The sequence below is a fragment of the Thermobia domestica genome, chromosome 8 (genome assembly GCF_964235325.1).
Source record: "Thermobia domestica chromosome 8, izTheDome1.hap1.1, whole genome shotgun sequence".
Taxonomy (NCBI): domain Eukaryota; kingdom Metazoa; phylum Arthropoda; class Insecta; order Zygentoma; family Lepismatidae; genus Thermobia; species Thermobia domestica.
The window spans coordinates 296,503,207-296,524,059 of NC_137461.1; the positions used below are offsets into that span (position 1 = coordinate 296,503,207).

At 35.1% G+C, this 20,853-nt stretch overlaps 1 protein-coding gene across 3 annotated transcripts in view; it reads left to right on the forward strand.

Annotated features, from left to right (window-relative positions):
- The first annotated feature begins 4,353 nt into the window (after positions 1 to 4,353).
- Positions 4,354 to 20,853, forward strand: part of LOC145693736 (uncharacterized) — a 627,490-nt gene continuing 610,990 nt past the window's right edge. For all 3 annotated transcript variants that reach the window (XM_081770031.1, XM_081770033.1, XM_081770032.1), the window contains exon 1: positions 4,354 to 4,691. The gene's annotated coding sequence lies outside the window, so the exon portion shown is untranslated. The remainder of the gene's footprint in view (positions 4,692 to 20,853) is intronic.

Below are 20,853 nucleotides of genomic sequence, written 5' to 3' on the forward strand. Positions count from 1 at the left end.
ACAGCTCATCACAGATACTGACCACAGTGCTTTCACTGTGCGTAACTCATCACGTGACAGAATTTCCCATCCTATGTTGCGGCTCGCTGAATAGCTTCGCGTTAGAAGTCATAGCTGTTCCGAAAATAACATGCCTATAATATATAAAATCAAATCAAATCTTTGAGTTTTACGTCCCACGGTTATGCCAGTTAGGCTAAAGGAGACGGTGATGATGAGTAATGAATGAAATGAAGAAAGTGGGAGGAAATGGGAGAACCCCGAGAAAACCCACGCACACGGTGTTTGTCCACCACAAAGTTCACTTGGCGGGGGCTGGGATCGAACCCGGTACCCCAAGCACCAGAGGTGAACGCTCTACCACTGAGCCACCGCGACCCCGCCTATAATATATAATTTATAATATATTTAATATATAATTTTCTCTACAAATGAGTATGTAGCTCAAAATCAAATGAGGATAGATAAATATCATTACACCTCTGTATACCAAATTTAGATTTTAAAGCTTTACGTGCAAAATTTCTAGCTTCTAACGTTTAATTTCAAGCTAATGATAATTCTGCGGCACCGTGCATGAAAGACATAACCCACACAAAATAAGTTCAGAGAAAATCAAGTCTATAGAAAGTAGTGAATATATCTTGTACTGCACAACTTTGTTCATTGGGGACATACTTTGTTAGTATTAATGTGCGTATATGCTGCATTAAATGTTAAACTATTATGAAGTATCATTATATAGGAAGCCAAAATAATAATGATAATTTAAAAAAAAACAATATTATTTCCATGTAGAAAGCAAAGTGTTCAGTGCATTAAATTCAAAACTCCAAATTAGTGCTTATATCTCTTATAACTTTAGTTATTGATGTCATACAATATAGTCACAAATGTGATCGTTGGAGAACGTTGATACTATGGATGACGTTGTTTAGCCATATTTGTTATAAGGTTTGTAAAAGTGCTTTTATCTGATCTAGTTTATGGTATATAATGTTAACAATTGAAAAGAAAAAAGGAACACTAACGCACTTTTTTCCACATATCAAAAATATCTAAAGTCCATTTTGTGGTTAATAAAAATAGCGTCCGGTACGAGAGTATTTAATTCAGTCGGTCCGGATTTAATCCGATGCTTCTACCACGTAAAATTCTGTTGAATCAGTAGAAGGTAGAGCAACTGCACACGGAAATGGTTTTCTCGCACTACTAGTTTTATTACAAAACTTGCAGATATAATACAGTTCCACTAAATAAGTACAATGTTAACTAACTTTTACGATAAGTAAGTGTCCCAAGGCCGGATAGCCAACGGAAGGATTCTTTACAAAGCTTCGCTGCAAGTTGAGTGAAGTGGGTAGGATTCTCAATGCTCCACTGCAAGCAAAGAGAGGTTGGAGTCCCTCACAGCTCCATGGCAAGCTAGAGGTTTTGTGGTAAGGAATCTGAATTTTATAGCTGCACCTGTGTGGCAGTGGAGCTGGTGTTCCTCCTTCATCTCATGAGTTGTGGTAGCCCTGGTGTTCTATCTTCTGCTTCTCATAGTTGATTTATAGTAATTGCACCTGGTATTATTTGTAAATAAAAGCCCATGTTAATGTTTACGAATGGAACTATGTGTGGAATATTACAATATGATAGCAATATGTTACTCAAAGTCCGATTTCTCCATAGCCATCTGTCTTTCTTTCCCGAAAATCTAGGAGCCGTGTCTAATGAGCATGATAAGAGGTTTCACCAATCAATTCATATGCTGGAGCTGCGATACAAAGGAAAATTTCATATGTCAATTCTGTCAATGCTCGAAGGTTACTGCTGGAACTTCAACGCTTCTCACATCATACAAGAGGAAAACTTTATAAGTGTTTGTTTAAATTTGTGCTTATTAACATGCATCACTCCATGTCTATGTCTTTGTGAGTTTTTTCTTGTCAGTTGACTAACAACTTTCTTTGGCAGCTGCATCCTCATACTTACATAGGCTGTTTCATACATATGAATTTTTAGTGGTTTCCTTTCTTCCTTTTTTTTTTTTTTTTTTGCCAGTCTATTGTCCATGTAAAACTGAATGCAATACTAAGTTACAACTGATTTATCATTCTGATATTTAAGTGTGTCATGTTCTTTTCTTAAATTTAATTTTCATTTTACATAAAAACAAAAAAAAATTATTAAAGGACATACATTTCAAAACTATGGGGTTTACTTCAAACTTTTAGTTGAACATTTTTGAATACCCAAAACATACCTGATTTCAGATTTGTAATGAGGAGATCAAAAACTATAAATAACATACTTCCGTTCAGGAAAGAGAAAAAACAAAATTTATAGGACAATGTGTTTATCTAAGGGTTCAGACAAAGTATAATACAGCATAATTTTAACGACATAACACATAAAAAATAATATGTAAAATAAAGCAAAGAAACTTAAAAATTAACTTTTAACTGTTCAATTTGGTTGTTAAGGTTAGGTTTAGCGAACCCTTTCAGCAGTGAGGCTACATAAGAAGTGGATCTAAAGTTTAAAATCTGATGAGAACTATATGAACTTCATTCGGGGCCGCGGTGGCTAAGTGGTAGAGCTTTCACCTCTAGTGAGCGAGGTCCTTGGTTCGATACGAGCTCGGGCCAAGTGAACTTTGTGGTGGACAATTACCGTATGCGTGGATTTTCTCTGGATTCTCCAGTTTCCTCCTACTTTCTTCATTCCATCATTTCCTTCATTTCTCATCATCACCGTCTCCTTTAGTCTAGCCGGCAGAACTTAACGATTTCATTCACATACCGAGCTCCCACCGGTAAGCAAACCCAGATCTCCAGCACTGAAGACGCATACACTAACCATAAAACCACGAGACGCTATGTCTGTTTATTTGTCAACCAGATCTTTGTATATTATATTAAAATTGTATTAAAGTTTATATTAAAGTTTTAATTCCAAAAATAATGGAAAGAATTTCAACAATGGATATTTTAAAGAATTGTCCTAATATAGCTATTTACTGACATTTCACACTTCAGAATACAAGTAAAAATGTGACTGCAATTCTATAATAAGCAGTAGAACAATTATAATGTTACAGTATGTAAGGTTTAACAATTGCATGGTTCAATACACAATTCGAATCCGGGCAAAACATCATCTGCTTCAGACGAGACAAGATGGCCCATACTCGAATAGATTTTGAATTCTGATTTTGATTTGAATTGATTTTCAGTTTAGCGTTCCTTTCAGCAGCGAGGCTGTATGAGATGTGCACCTACAGTTTAGCGTGGAATCCGAATCACATCAACTTCCATCGGGAAGGAAACCCGGGTCTCCCACTCCAAAGGCGCGTACGCTAACCGCTTAGCCAAAAGGAAGCTCGGATTTTGAGTTCTGAAATATCGTGTTTGACAGAAGAAAATTTTGAGGCGCATTTAAAAATAACATATAACCACTCTCTTTAGGGCATTATAGAGAAAGAGACAGGGTGGTATAGATGACTACTTTCCATTCTTAATAACTTTTTTGTTGTTATTGCAGTGTGTACTTGTATAACTTTATACAACCTTATAAATTTACCTTAATGTCACAGAAATCGTTTATGATGCATATTAACACCATTTGATATCAGTTTATTGTCATGAAAAAAGATATTATGTGAAAAAAGTATGCACTGTATATAAATAAATAGATAATAATGAATTTAAAGTTCTACTTCCGTTCAGGGACGTACAGAGCGAGCTGAGTCCTATCGGACCGGATCCTCACCAAAATCCCGAATTTTTTTGGTAAATTTAGTCTAATTTTATGAGTGATTTTTTAAAAAAAGAATTTTAATATAATTTATCCTTTGAATTTACCCCCCCTCAAAAGCTTTAAACCCCTTCCGAATTAACTTGCTGTTTACAAGCCTAATTACGTTCCATTGTTTATGCTTAAAAAATTAAAATAAAGGATAATTGGAGAGAAAATAAAACAAGATAAAAAATCTTAATTTCAAAGAATAATACATTTATGTGGCTACATGTCCAGAGACTATAGAAAAAGAATCTGGAATCAAATAAAGCAATGTTCCTTCGAGGAGAGGGGTTGGATGAGCATCCCTTCGAACAAGTTTGTTTTTTAAATTTGGAGGAAAACTTTCATTAAAGAATGATAAACTCTATGTATATTATTATAGAAAATACAGACAGATAGACAGACACATTAAAAAAATGGTACGAGCTTCCTTCGTACGTTTGCTTCACTAAAAGAAGACATGCTTCCGTAATTTTCTGAACCTTGAGAATTAGTTGGTGGCGTGCGGCAACCCTGACGCTCAGCATCTGTTGGGGCTATGCATTTGGTGGCGGTAGATTCTTCGGTTCAGTCTTGTGTGGCTCCTCACGCTGGGCGGTGGGGAAGTGTTGAGTGCACATCCACCGAGCGGCCTCTTCCCTTCACTGATGGATGGGAAAGCTCATTTACATCGGGGAAACAAAACAGAATGACAACCGCCATCCAATGCAATAACAATTGACACATTGTGAGTCTTGTGGTGGGCAACAGCAACGCGCGTTTCCCCAACTCAAATCAACGACAAAAAGTGATTTTGTGTTTGGTGACTCCTCTCTCGACACTTTGTCAGTGCAAGTGCTTGGAGTAGTGTTTCATAGATCGCTGAGTCACAGTGTCACCCCACGAGGGATTCCCCACTCAAGGTCAGTGCGATTTCTTCGTTGTGTCCCCCGTTCCACGGATTACAATCGAAAGTGGGCGGGATTGTTTTGGTTTCGCATGCATCGCCTCCCGTTCTACCAATCTGTTATTAAAGAAAAAGGGTGTAATTTGAAAGGAATTGGTCATGGTTTGTATTCTAACTAACCAACGAAGTCTAAGACTTAAGGGGTCGGAAGGTTCATCTCTACAGAAACAGGATTTCTTAACTGAAATCTATTTTATGCCATCTTACACTCTGTATTATTGTTATTAAGTATGTATCTTGATAATATAAAGCAATATCTTCCTTAGTGAATAGTAGATGGTGCTTTATATTATTATTATCCCACATTCTTCTTGGTCTATTCAAAGGTCTTTTCCCTAACCTTTCCGACTCTTGCGTATTACTCATGTGAGCGACGTATCCCGCATATTTTATCCATCATATTTATTGACATGTAGTTAAGCTTCCTACATTAACTCTTTTCATACCAAAATTTTTTTTCTCGTTTTCGATGATCCTCAATCCCCCTGTTCTGTACAAATTCATCAACTATCTTTCATATCCATATAATACGACTGGAAGAATTACTTTTTAAATATAGATTTTTACCATTAATTTCGTTTCTGTTACTACCGACGATAAAAATACAAGTAGTTTGTTTGGAGTACAGATAGCCATTTTCAGTCAATAATTTACTTGTCATTTCATCTCTGTCTTCTGCCCTCCCAGTTGATCTAATGCGCGTCCCTTTGGTTCATAGGATCCCGGGTTCGATTCTCGGTTGAACAGCATTGAAATAAGAACACATTATGGTGGTTTGGATTCCACCTTGACGTCGGAGACCCGGGTTTGATTTCCAGAGGGAACTCATGTAGTTCGGTCCCCACACTAGCTGTAGGTTCACGTCTCATATAGCCTCACTGTTGAAAGGGACGCTAAACTCGTTGTCTCTGTTTTTCTAAAAATATTACATCTTAGTGTACAAATTTATTCATTTCGTGTACATTCGTATTAATTGCATTGTTTGCCTGGAAAATGTTCACCTTCTCACAATATATTTTTCATTATTGACTTGATTTCTACACTAAGATTATGTTTTATGTCCAGCAACGTAAAAATAGAAGTTAAATGATAATAAAGTCTAAAGAATTCTTTCACATACTTAACAAACTTTGTGAGCTTACTACATCGTTTATTGATTTATCTCTTTTTATATATACCAAAATACAGTTCCGTATTTTGTTTGATGAGATAAATTTACCTCCCCTCACTTCATGATATTTGTCGTGTTTCTTCTGTAGTACAGTATTCATTTTAATAAAATTCGATAGTCCTACTTCCCACAAAAGAACTGCGTATATACATGAACGTCCTCAAGGGGGTAAAATGGGGCGCGGTTCCTCCTTGGAATTCAACTGAATCAATAAGTTCAATTAAGTTTCCGGGCGAAAACAATATTTTCTAAATTTCATTCTCCAATGTTTTGTTTGTATCTGTACGTATCCAGTTTCTGTTCTAAAAATGCATATTATATTATGCGATGCGGTAGGCAAAACACAAAATCAATTGAAGCGCTTAGAGGATAAAGGTGTTATGTTACATTTTCCGAAACATTGAATTATGACAGTACATGTACGTGATATGTGTTAGTCATGCTACATAACACATCATTTAGTGAGTCCTCGTCTCAGTGAAGAAATTTAGAAACGATGAAGAGTGTATGTTAACAGGCATAGTTGTGAAAGACAATTTTTCCCGAAATTTACAATTTTTTAATAAGACCTCTTGAATCCTTAAATACGAAGGTTGGCGATTTCAGAAGTCCCCAAGTTAGAATCTGGAAAATCACTGTTCGGTTTCACAGATTCAACATGAAATACTTTTATTATTATTATTATTATTATTATTATTATTATTATTATTATTATTATTATTATTATTATTATTATTATTATTGTGGTGTCTGGTTCGGTGTTAATGATTTATGATCGTAATTAATCATTCGATGCTGACATTACCGTAATTCGGTCAATCTGGGTTCGATGATAGCGAACCAGACAACCAGCTAAATAAATACACTTAACATACAGTATATCATTAAATAATTTATTCTTGAATAATTAGACAACAACAACAATAACAATAACAATTAAATTAAAAAACGGCTTAGGGCTTTGCATGGGCAGTGTGGCTACTATCTATTTTCCTATTTCATTCGTAAAGTGTTGGGTTTATAGTTTAAGCTTAAGTTAATTTAATTGACTTTAGTTGAAGCTAAAGATCGTTCGGTTTTGTTATTAATTGCTTAATTTAGACATCTCAAGAGAAACTACTAACCTGATTGCCTTTGAAGTACTTCGGTCTTGGTATGGAAGTGTCCAGATTATAATCACTAAGAATATACAGACTTGGATGTCAAATCGCGGGATCTTTCCGAAACGGGAGTTTAGTCGAGACTGTCCTCCTCGAGCTCTATCTGCAGGTCGAAAACTACCTTCCGTATTTCTTGCAATATTCTGAATTCCTATCGATGCAATTACCTCGTAGGTGACTTCCTTGTAACAAGACTTCCTTATATCTGACTCTGAAGTTTTACCATATTTCCTGGTTGCGACGTCTATAGAGCAATGTGCGTATACACGGAAGTCTGGTTTTTAAGCAACTCAAGAGATTCTTAAGTCGATGTCCTTATACACTTATACTATCTAACCTGCCAATTATTAATGTATTCACCACACTGCCTGCCCTTTAGAAAATAAATCGGATGATAATCCGGTTTATTTACAAAACATAGAACTACAATTATGGATCACCCTGTAACAGAAATAGTCAATCGCAACATAATAAAATATACAAAAAATACAAATGCAATGTGTATGCGAAAACATAATAGTAAAGTTGATTATTGATCATGAATAGTTTTCAGTTCTTTATTAAAGTGTTTCTAGTTTTATGTCTTTTTTTTTTTTTTTTAATATATATGGAAAAGTTACCATTGAAATCATAATGATGTAGGTAAGCCATGAAGACTACCTAAAATGTGTCAGTAAGAACACAGACAAAAAAATCTAAACGAAGCAGTATTACTTTTTTTTTTTTTTTTTTTTTTAACAGATGTCGGTCGCAACTGTAAACTTCTTACGTTTGCATATTTAGTAAGTACTGGGAACTCGTGTAGCGAGTAGATAACGATATATATGTATCGACTTTATTAAAACACAAAATGAAATTTATGCACCTCATCAGATTCACTCTTCACTGCTTACGTAACGATAACTCGATGTAGAGAATCACTAAGGATGTACGCATCCGTAATTGAACACTTTGAGAAAAAAAAGAAAAACACTGAATCAGCACTAACACAAACTAGCAGTCGTAACACTGAAAGATTTCTTCTCACAGTTTGATGAAGGATGGCTTCCAGACGTCGTATCGAAAGAATAATGAGGGGCGGTACTCCCTTATTGTGCCCCCTTGAATGCAATCACAAAAGAATGGATACAGTTTGTTTTGTATATAGTTAAGTTTCATAAAGTGATCGTGAAATAATTGATAAAACTCCGGGTAGATAGTCTAAATCCTATTGCCGTGTTGAAGTGTTCAAAAGGATGGTTAGGCGATTTTGAGTGATTAATGGACGTGCATCACAATTTCAAATAGGCTTCTTCTTCTGGAAGGATATAATAGGTCTGTGCCATCGACGTGAAAACAATTATCCAAGATTAAGATGGTAAGTTTATATTATCGGGTAATAAATGTCATTAATATTACTTTATTATTTCTAGAAAGTCACTGGTTCGATAATTTTTTAAATGTATTCACTAGGTAAAGGTTGCGTATTTACATTGTTCTTTAAAGTTGCACATTTGCATTGTTCGAAGTATTTCTGCAACTATGATTTTCGTCTGTATGGTACTGGCAACCCTACACAGAATGGAGAGTTGCTGTGACGTGAACAGTGATGGTGAATCGTTGTGATTTGTGTTGTTTACAAATAGTGTTGTGTAATAGTGTGGTGTAATTTAGAATTATAATAATGTTCATACTCGTTACAATATATAGTGTTCAAAACGAAGAACATGTAATATAGATAAATATTAATTGTAGAGCACAGACGACGCTGACTGGTTGACAACTCTGCGTAGATATGCCAAGATGGCGTTGAGTTCCGTATATGCAATTTAGTTTATTAATCACTGTAGAATACGCACTTCAAATACACTTATTTGATTTAGTTTCTTAGTATGTTTAATAATAAATATGATAATAGTTCATTTGTAGAAATAAAACTAGTTCAAAATCATTGACACAAACACAGAACATCCACACACACTAACGGTCAGTATTAGTAGTCTATCTTGAAATGTCATAGACAAAACCATGATAATTAGCTTCAACTTTTAATAATTTAAAATACCATAGGAAAATAACAATAAGTAAACTCAGTAAATTCAGTAATAACAATCAGTAAGTTTATTAAATATACGCTCTAAATCTATTAAATATATGAATAATATCATACAAATCTAAAGTATAAAATACGCCGTGCATTATATAATTTACCCTTGCACCCTTGCACTAAAAAGTTAAATGTCGATTATAGTATATTTACAAAAGATATTAACTGGTTTAATTAACATTATTAGTCATACAATAAATACTAAAAGTTACTTTCTTTTTCATAAAAATGTATTAAAAAGCTCTTTACGACCTATTTTCATTTAGACTATACGTAAATCGAGACATATTTGTTCGCATGTATTGGTATCGTCGAGAAAGTGTTTAGTATTATTCGTGCGAGCTTCAAATGAATGTTTTTCTCGCATGACTGATGTTGGTACACACTCGCGTTTCTTCCTTGCACTATCTTGGTGTATGCCAATGATGTTCGTATTCTTTACTAAGGAACTTGTCACTTGTGTATTTGAGTTAATTTTGGAAACAGTCTGTGTACTTTTGTGAACTTTTTGGCCATTATTTGATATCGTTATTGCAGACAGTTCATATTCAGGTGTTTCGGCTGTAGCTCGCTGATTATTACTGAACTTGTTTTTCGTACGTTTCTTGCATGCCTTGTAAATGATATAAATAGATGTAATAAGAAGAATAAAAAGTAACGTAGTTATACAACTAATCACTGATGTTTCAAAGTTGTTCATGATATCTGAAAAAAATAAATAAATCGCGTCTTAATATCTTCGCTTTGTACGTAAATATGTAAATAAATTCACAAAGCCATAAAAATGTCTTAGCAACTATTTTATCATAATCTCGTATAAAATTCAAGTTTATCCTGAATATTACAAGCTCTGCTCATAAATGATCAAGATGCATATAAGAATTCTTAAACACTTATGGTAGTCTTTGACTGCCGTGCGTAAAGTTTCAATGTTGTATATGGATCGTAATTCCATCAGAAAAACCGGCTTCCAACAGGTAAGTCTGCAATGGAATGACCCCATTAATAAATATGTACTTGGGATTTGATATGACATCTGTAATATAGGTCGCACCTATATCAGGTTGTCTATTGAATTCTAAATATATATTTTATTAAGGCTGGTTCCAAGGCCAAACTGAGATTTGAAGGAAAGAAAAATTGTTTACAACTTTTTCACTTTTAATCTCAGAATGCAGAGGACATTGCATTTTCTTCTAATTATTCATCTATCTCTATTTGTTTCTTGTCTATGAAGTAAATAATTCATTGTTGTTTACATTTTTTTTTTTTTTTTTTTTTTTTTACAATACTTAGTTCTTTAAACAAGGCATTAGAAGTCTCATATACATATATATACATATAAATTCTTTGAAATAGCTTAATGTATAAAGCTTATTTACTAACAGTTTCTGTCTTTCTATACTAACATAAGCCATTTATTAAGCCACAAAAGTACTAATATAATGTATTCTTTTCTTTTTCTCTTCTAGGTAAGTAACGCGATTCGTCAAGTGACATCTGTTTATGCTGTAAGATGTATAGCAGTGGGTAATATTGAGGCGTGTTAAATATGTGTACGTTGTACTGTAAGTAACCAGTTTCTTGTTTAATTATAGACGTATTCCGATTATGTCGATTCCGTTCCTAGCTAAAGGAGTATGAAAGATAGTCAAGTAACCCAATGTTAGTTCTGCATTTACCTAAGGCATACTTTTGAGAAAAAAATATAGATCGGGTTTTAAGTCGACCTGTTTTAATACTGTTATATTATACAGCCGCAGTAAACTCGGCTGTTCAAAGTCTGCCTTATGTAAATACCCCTTCACCAATAGATATATCATTGTGGAAGGCCTCTCTAACCGTATTCGGATAATAAATAATTTCGATAATTAAGTTATATAGTTACAGGGTTGTTAGTATAGGACGTACATATATGAACTCTAATAGGCATAGTAATTATATACTAAAGCCATGCTTTTTTTTTTTTTTTTCAACTATCTTGTACGTCAGACGCTTGTGTAGTTTGTATCAGAGCAATTTGCTTAGAAAGTTTGCGTATTTGATACCATGCGAATATCACTAAAAGTGTTAATATCAGTAGTATAGACACTAGTATCACTAGTGCAATAACGGATGGTTTATGGGAAGAAATCATATGATATACGTTGCTATCCTTAAGCTTCAAAACATCTAGTTGAGATACATATTTATCCAATTCCTGGGTAAAATTATCTGGCATTGATTCTTTTAATATCGTAAAGTTAACGGTGAGTAACTTATAATGAATATTAAGCGTCTTTCTTGATTGTAATAGAACTGAATCCGTAATGATAGTCGTAAAGTCTTGATAAGCAATGAAATGTGAACGATTCATAGCGGGAGTAATCTTAGTTTTGCGTAATTTATTTTTCTCACCCTTTGATAAAATAGTTCCTGTTTGGAGTGAACTATATAATAAACCTGACTCAGTATATTCATAAATAAATTCATTTTTCGTTAAAGATATCAACATTTCGCAGCTATTAGTAGTTTTGTTAGATATTATGTCTGATAAACATCGGGATAATTTATAATCATTTTGCTTAGTATTATCACATAGAAATAGCATTGACTTCCATTGACATTTGGAATCCACTAGTTCGTAAATTTTGTCATTAAACCTAAACACTTGTTGTGGAATCGTATATTTAAGAATTTTGTTATTTGAAAGAAATCCTAAATTTGAAATAAAATATAACTTATGCAAATTTTCAACAGAAAGAATTGGAATTTTCAAAATTACAGCCAATAAATCAAACTTAGCATTATATTGAATTATATGCGCTTCAGTAGTTGTAAATAGTAACCCAAGATCGTGTTTAAATGCTGATTCTTTTAGCTGATCGGTTTCTTGAATTAATTTCTCGGCATCTCCTATTGATAAAATGTGATTATTGATTTCGTTTCTAAATAGTGCGTGTAGCAATTCTCGTACTTGTAAGTTATGAACACTATGTACTATATCCATTGACATTGATATTAGTTCAGCTTTCATTTTACACATGTCTAGCGTTAATTTGTTCTTAAGTGTATGTAAAGCCGAAGAAACTTTCATAACAATACCCTTTGTTATTTGAATTTGTTGATTGAATTTTAAAACCATTTCGTGCGATAAATTAATTAAATGTCTCTGATTACTGGCTAAGTGATCAAGTACACCATTAATTTTATGAATTTCATAAGAATTATAAGCTGACCACGCAATTCCTCCTAGTGAAAATATAGCTGAAAGTATATTTCTCTTTGTTCGTGCCGGACAATGATTATTCTCTGCATTTATTATTAAATGGCAGGGAATTGACGCTTCTATTTCCGTTCTTAGTTGTCTATCCTGTTCGTATAGTCCTGAAGTTGCGTAATGGTCCGCATGGACTTCACATGCATTTGAATGAAGACTAGAATGAAAGTAATCAATATGTATTACCATTGGTTGGTACAAATATTCATTAGCCATAGCCACTAGTCCACGTTCCGACATCGAAATTCCTAGTTCTTCAAATATAAGATGAGGAACTTGTATGTCATCCTCGGCGTGTATTGCTGAGATCGAAATTAGCATAATAATGTGGATCAATCGTGCCATAGTCTGAAACGAAATATAGGTCTATATCAGTGTACGAAGCTCGTATTCGTACGTTAATTTGCTAATCTTATCTATTGTAGTATACTATCTTATCTATTTAGTAATACTTAAATATCTGATAATTAATCCAGTTATGAGTTTTTTTTTTTTTTTTTTTTTTTTTTCATCTTGTTGAAATTTTACGTACTTTTGTACGGTCGCCAGCAATTATTTCGGATCCATTGCCATAAGCAGCCTACATTTGGTTGGCGAAGTCCAAGTCCACAGCCTCAAACAGCGGATAGAAATAATTGTAAAATTTCAAGCTTTTTTTTTTTTTTTTTTAATTAATTAATTAGTATTGGGCATTACTTTGATTCGTCGAACATCGATGCAGTCGGTTTTCCCTTTCTTTTGACCATCCAAAAATTCAACTTCAACAACGTTGGGATTCTTAAATGACAAAACTTTCCCCTTCTGATTGTACTTGTGCGCAAAAACGTCGGGTTGATTGAACTTTCTGTGAACGTCGAGTATTCTTACTATACTCCCAACTTTAATATGGTCATGTTGATCTTTCCCATGTTTAGCTTTACGTTTTTCAAAATCTTTCAATAATCGTCCCTTCACAAGATCTCTGATTATTTTCATATGCTCAATACGGCTTTCGTTTTCAAGATATTCAATTCGAGTGTGAAATTCAACATCCTGTGCTTGTTTCGGTTGATATCCATGAAGAAGTTCAAAAGCTGAATACTTTGTTCGTGAATGTTTCGAACAATTTATAGCCATGGCGATGGTTGGAAGGATTTTAGTCCAATTAGAGCCTTCATCGTCCAAATAACATCGCATTATATCCTGAGCAGTTTTTGAAAATTTTTCTGCTAAACTTTGACTTTCGTGGTATGCTGTCGGGCCAAATACCAATTTGAACCCTAAACGATTTGACAATTCTTCTAGAATCTTGCTTGTATGGCCACGAAGGCGGTCTAGGTTAATCGTATCTGATATGCCGTATCTTAAAATTACATGCTGGTAAAGTGCTTCAGCAATTTCGTTACCCGTAATATCTTTAATAGGTATAAGAATAAGGAACCTCGTTGCAACATCTACTACAACTAACACATGGCGAAATTTATGGTCGGTCTTTAGTGGTCCGAACTCGTCTAGATGTATATGACTAAAAGGATTTGTAGATACTCTAACGCCTGGAATTAACTTAGGTTTTCTATGTACCTTCTTATTTAATGCACATTCCTCACAGTTTCCAATCATTTTAGCTAATATTTTCCGCATCTTGGGAAAATATATTTTTGCAACAACTCTTGGATAGATCTTGGTTAACGAGAAGTGCGCGCCAGATTCAGGGTTTACATGGTAGTATTGAAAAACTTTTGGATATAGTTTCTCTGGTATGCATGTTAACAATTTCGTGATATTTGCATACTTCGCTTGCCTATACAAAATTCCATTTTCAAGTTTATATGCTAAGCACTCCCTCGTAATTTCAACTTCTTCCGGATTGTCTTGATGGTCCTTAAGCTTCTTATATATGGGTCCACACCACGGGTCCTCCTTTTGCAATGTTGCCAAATCTAATTCCGGTTCCAGTGAAAATAAACACATGTCATAATCGTCATCTTTCCCTACATTAAAATCTCCCTTGTGGGGTTTTGTTCTTGTTTCCCTGGATAGGTAATCGCTTTCATTCTGATGACTTTTTACAAGCATAGGAGTAAACTCATATTCTGAAATATACATATTCCACCTAGCTAGTTTTGCTGTTAAATTTTTCGCTTGTTTAATGAAAAATAGCGCCCTGCTATCCAATTTTACATAAAAATGTCTACCCAAAAGATGATAACGAAAAGCTTTGAGACAAGAGATGAGACTAAGCGCTTCAATTTCCAAAATGGTAAGATTACGTTCTGCTTTCGTTAATGTTCTTGAAAAATATGACAATACACTAAGCTCCTTCAATGTCTCATCTTCTGCAATATAGAGAATTCCTCCTATTCCGGACATTGAACCGTCGGTCACTAATAACAATGGCTTTTCAGGGTCGTATGGTGCTAGTGTTGGTGCATTCGCTATTGCCCTTTTCAGGGTCTCAAAAGCCTGTTGTCTCTCATCATTCCAATAAAATTTCGCTCCTCTCTTAAGCAATGGCTGGAAAGGTTGCACAATTTTCGCGTAGTCTTTTACATATTTTCTACAATAGCTAGTCAATCCTAACCATGAGCGTAACTTTTTAATGGTGTTTGGAGGTGCACATTCTTCCACTGATTTCTTAATCCTGTCACAAATAGCGTAACCATGCTGGTCAATTTTATAGCCTAACGCTACTATGCTTCTTTGCAAGAAGGCACACTTGTCTAAAGATAACCTAATTCTCATGCGCTGTAAACGCTGGAAAATTTCACGTAGAACTTCCACCATTCTTTGTTGATCGTCAGTGTAAGCCAATATATCGTCCATATAATGAGTCATTACATCTTCTGACATACCCTGGAAGGTTATAAACATCAATCTAGCATATATTTGAGGACTGAGTCGATAGCCCTGTGGTATCTTGCAATACTGAAATGATCCTAAGTGTGGAATGTGAAATGCTGTACATGGTCTAGACTCTTTAGCAAGAGACACGTGGAAATAAGCAGATTTTACGTCACACTGTGAATAGAATTTATGACCGGATGCTTTTGCTACTATTTGAGGAATAGGTTGCAGATTTATAGATGAAAAAATAACGCGTTCATTCAATCTACGAAGATCTGTGACTAGTCGCCATTGATTACTGTCCTTCTTCTTCAAAAATAACGTTGGAGAGTTATATAAACTCTGGGAAGGTTCCAGTACTCCCTGTTTTAATAATTGTTCAATCTGTTCAGTTACTTGTTGTTTCGCAGCCTCCGGAATAGCGTATTGACGTATACAAAAAGGTTCATCTGACTGCAATGGTATTTTGTGTTCATAGTTCGGTATGGTCCCAATTCTGTCTGGATTCCAATTAAAAACATTGGCATATTCATAACAAAGATCCAAAATTTGTTTTCTAATCTCCTTTTTGGCTACGCTTCCAATTTTAATTCTTTTTGGGTCAAATAATTTCCTGTCTTCTTCCAAATACTCCTTCGAGGGGTCTTCTTCTTCTTCTTCTTTCTTCTCCTGTAGTAGGTGAATGGATTGCACAGCTCCAATCTTGAAATTTTTCTTTAATTTTACACTCTCAGGGGTTGGATTCACAATTTCCACACATGGATGCTTCCTAGACACTAAACACACTGGTATCTCTATACCCTTCTCTTTCAAAACGTCATCTTCGGGTTCCAACAAGAGATCTTGATTTTCCCTGGTGTACATTGGTTTCAGTGGAATTAAAATCTTCGACCTTGGTGGGATCCAAATTCTTCTAGGTGTTAGTAGCTGTGGCTCCAACTTCATATTTAAATGTTCTCCTACCGTCGTAGATACTAAATGTAACGTTCGTTCTTGTTGTTGTGCCAATTTGATGGACCTCCTGGGTTGTACCATTAAATGTACTATTTTATCTTGAAAATTTATATTTGCATTTGCCGCCATTAGAAAATCTACACCCAACAACATGTCGAAACCGACTCCTTCGACTACTCGAAAACAGTGATAAAACTCATTTGAACCAATTTTAAATTTTAAATTCACAGCATTAGATAGGTTAAGAACTGTATCTCCAATTCCTTTAATTTGAGTTTCCAAAGGCCTTAATACCACATTCTTCGGCAAAATTTTCTTATCAACTAAAGATAATGTTGACGCACTGTCTAAAATACTATTAGTATTTAAGGTATCAATCTGAACTTGTAATCTAACTATATTGCCTGTAATATATATAGGTACTTGAATTTGTTTTCGTTTGTTTAATTTATATCTATTTGTCGCCATTCTATTTTTATCTTTATTTTGTTGGACTAATCCTATCTTATTTACTTGGTTGTGTGCTTCTGGTATTGTCTCTGAACATGTAGGAACCTGTTTTCGTTTCCCATTAGTATGGCGGTTAACGTATTGTCCACCTGGAAGATCACCGCCACGACATCCAGTATTATTCAGTTTAAATTTTGCTGTAAACAGTTCTCCGCCAAATGATTAGGCATAAAACATTTTGAACATACTTGCCCTACATTCGGAACAAAGTTAGGAGCATTGGGGTTAAGTAACGCCTGTTGTTGCTGTTGAGGGTAAAAGTTTGGTATGCGCTGCGTCTGTTGTTGGAATTGTCCTGTACCATATGCTTGCCGACCATTAAAATTATTCGGTCTTCTGTTCCAATTAGACGGTTGTCTTCCATTCCAGTTGCCATTGTAATTTCCTCTTCCGTTAAAATTTCTCATAGCATTATTGCGTCCACCGAAATTTCCTCTTCCTCTCGGGGCCGAGTTCTGAAATTGTTGTTGACCATCAAATCTACTAGCATTACCACCACGACCTCTGAAATTTCCACCTCTTCCTCGAAAGGTAGATTTTTGCTGCTGTCCCCTCGCACTGAATGCTGGTTGGTTACCTTGATGAACTTGACGGGAAGTGTCCACTTTCGGCACCTGAGTATCATGTGACATACTCAACGTAAGTTGTTCTAGCTTCTTAGATAGGTCACGAAGTTCATCCCTCTTGTTCCTTTTCTTAGGGGTGTCCTCTTTCCCTGGCTTCATCGTTGGTCTGGTCTTGGACTTTTCTCTTTTTGTCTGTTTCTTCTGTTTCTTCATTTTAAGTTTCCACCTCCTTTCAATTTCAGATGTCCCCGACTCAGAATCCGTAGTGGAACTGAATGTAGATTCGTTTCTATCAGTACTATCATCATCCTCAGAGCTGTCCTCTGACGAACTTGATGTTGACGAATCCCTCATTATCTTCTTTCTATTGTTTTTCTTGCTATTCTTCACGGTTGACCTCTTCTTCTCCATCTTTCTCGCCATCTTCACCTTTACAAGCGCGTTCTCTATGTCTGTAACCGCATCAATAAGTTGTTCTGGGGACCTGAACTTCTTATTCCCTAACTTTTCTACTATTTTGGCCCTTAAGCCACATGCTAACATTGACACTGCCGTTTGGGGAGATATATGCCTAGCATATTTATCTATTAACGCTAATTTGTCATATAAGTAAAACTTCGCACTTTCGTGTTTCCCCTGTGTCCTATTAGTAATTTTGATAATCGGATCCGCACTAGTCTTAGGATCAAGAAAAAACTTTATAATTTCTCTCTTAAAGTTCTTATACGGTAGTGCATTTAAATTATTGCGCTTAATTAAATTCTTTACCCAACCTTGCGCTTTACCCACAAAACAGGCAGGTAACATGTGTTTAGCCTTGCGTTCCGAATAATCGTTTTCCCGTATAAAATCCTCGAATGTTACGAAAAACTTTTCAATACAATCGTGTTTTATGTCAAATTTAGGTGTATTATTGGTATGTACGTGAATTACCGTCGTCCTATCCTCCCTCCTTGGACTATGATCTCTTCCACGCTGCTGATTTTCTCCTGTTCCGTCATTCTCGCCATCATTTTGTGCTCCTTGGTCCTGTCGTCTGTTTTCATTCTGCGGATCATCCTGTCGTCTGTCTTCATTCTGCGGGTCATCCTGTCGTCTGTTCTCATGTTGTCGCCTACTGCGCCGCCGCTCAAAATTTCTCTCTGGGCTGTCTTGGTCGGATGACGAACGTCCCTGGTCGCTGCTAACGGACGGGTGGCGTCTACATCTCATCTGATCGTCGGTATCGTCTGTACTCAGAAAACTCATCTCTCCTCGTTGCGCTCTGGATCTCAGATTATAGGGGCTTCTATCAGAAGTTTGTGACCTCACGTGTTGTTGTTGACGCTGCTGTCGAACTAGGACCGGTGTTGCACGTCGCCCAATTTCGTCCAATAAATTACCCAATTCGTCCCCTAATTGCCTTAAATTCAGGCTGCTCATAGATTATAATATATATATATATTTGTTTGCCTTTTTTTTTTTTTTTTTAATGTACTGTGTAAATAATTTTGGCCTGGCTATACTTTAACTCTTAATTACGCAAACATTTCTAAAATTCACACAACGTTATTCTTTTTCTCCATTTTTTTTTTTTTTTTTTTTTTTCAAATAAGAGTAATGTCACAAACGGGCGTTAACATTATGCAGCATTCGAACTGCAAGGTCATTTCATTTCCTGTTAACAAGCTGAACTACGCCAAAAATGCTGACTTATAAATATGTCGCACAGACTAACCTGAGTAAAACATTGCGCTTTCATGTAAAATAATAATGATCAATGTCGCGTACCTTAACATTATGGTTATATTCTTTCCGTCAATAAAATTGCTTATAATTAAAAGAAAATAGAAAGTAGCTTTTGCCCAAATTAAATTGTATCTAGTTTTAACTTGTGTAATTACTTTTTTTTTTTTCCGTACTACAAAAATCCTTTAAAACTTATATTGGCCATTATGTGTCTCTGACAGAGAATCGAGCCCCGTTCTCTCACTTAACAAGCAGGGTTACTACCCACTATACTGTAATTAAACACATTCTGCCACCTTCAAAGAAAAGAACCTTACTGGCCATCATGTGGTCCTAAACCCGTTTAACAAAAAACACTCACTGGCCACCATGTGGTGTCTGGTTCGGTGTTAATGATTTATGATCGTAATTAATCATTCGATGCTGACATTACCGTAATTCGGTCAATCTGGGTTCGATGATAGCGAACCAGACAACCAGCTAAATAAATACACTTAACATACAGTATATCATTAAATAATTTATTCTTGAATAATTAGACAACAACAACAATAACAATAACAATTAAATTAAAAAACGGCTTAGGGCTTTGCATGGGCAGTGTGGCTACTATCTATTTTCCTATTTCATTCGTAAAGTGTTGGGTTTATAGTTTAAGCTTAAGTTAATTTAATTGACTTTAGTTGAAGCTAAAGATCGTTCGGTTTTGTTATTAATTGCTTAATTTAGACATCTCAAGAGAAACTACTAACCTGATTGCCTTTGAAGTACTTCGGTCTTGGTATGGAAGTGTCCAGATTATAATCACTAAGAATATACAGACTTGGATGTCAAATCGCGGGATCTTTCCGAAACGGGAGTTTAGTCGAGACTGTCCTCCTCGAGCTCTATCTGCAGGTCGAAAACTACCTTCCGTATTTCTTGCAATATTCTGAATTCCTATCGATGCAATTACCTCGTAGGTGACTTCCTTGTAACAAGACTTCCTTATATCTGACTCTGAAGTTTTACCATATTTCCTGGTTGCGACGTCTATAGAGCAATGTGCGTATACACGGAAGTCTGGTTTTTAAGCAACTCAAGAGATTCTTAAGTCGATGTCCTTATACACTTATACTATCTAACCTGCCAATTATTAATGTATTCACCACATTATTAAAGTATTGAAGTTTCAAATCAAAAATGAATGAAAGTAGGCATGGATAATGACTTCGCGCCTGAAGCTTTACGCAACCCGCAATTCCTATTTTCCTTTTGGGTTGCATAACAAAAATCGAACTTCAGCTGTATACGGTAGGGATGGTCTTTTTCGAAAAATCTGTTTTTCGATTTTCGGAAATTTCTTTTTTTTTTTGTTTTTCGCTTTTTCGAAAAATTTTTCGTTTTCCATTTTTTCGAAATTTTTTTGTTTTTCGTTTTTTGAATTTTTTTTCCTTTTTTCGAAAAATTTTTCGTTTTTCCTTTTCAAAAAAGCCATTTTTCGAAAAAGTATTTTTCGAAAAAATGTGGCCATCCCTAATATACGACATTTGAGTATGAATATACAGTGGCGAATCTTCACTCAAGTCAATTATAGAATTGGAGTGATTTTTAGTTCCTTGTTTGTAGCTTCCCAATTATTTTTATTGAGTCCGTATATATATTTAAGCCCATACTTAAACATAGAATCGATTAACACTAACTTCATTCTAATTACACAACGCTTCAAGAATTTGAACAATGATTAGTATCGAACGGATAGAAATGTTATAATTTTACTGACTGCGTGAGTTGAGTTTCAGGTCTTTTGTTCTTTTTGTCCTCGTATAACACCTAGGTTATTAAAGACACGGTGTATTATTAACTGGGCTCCGAAAAAAAA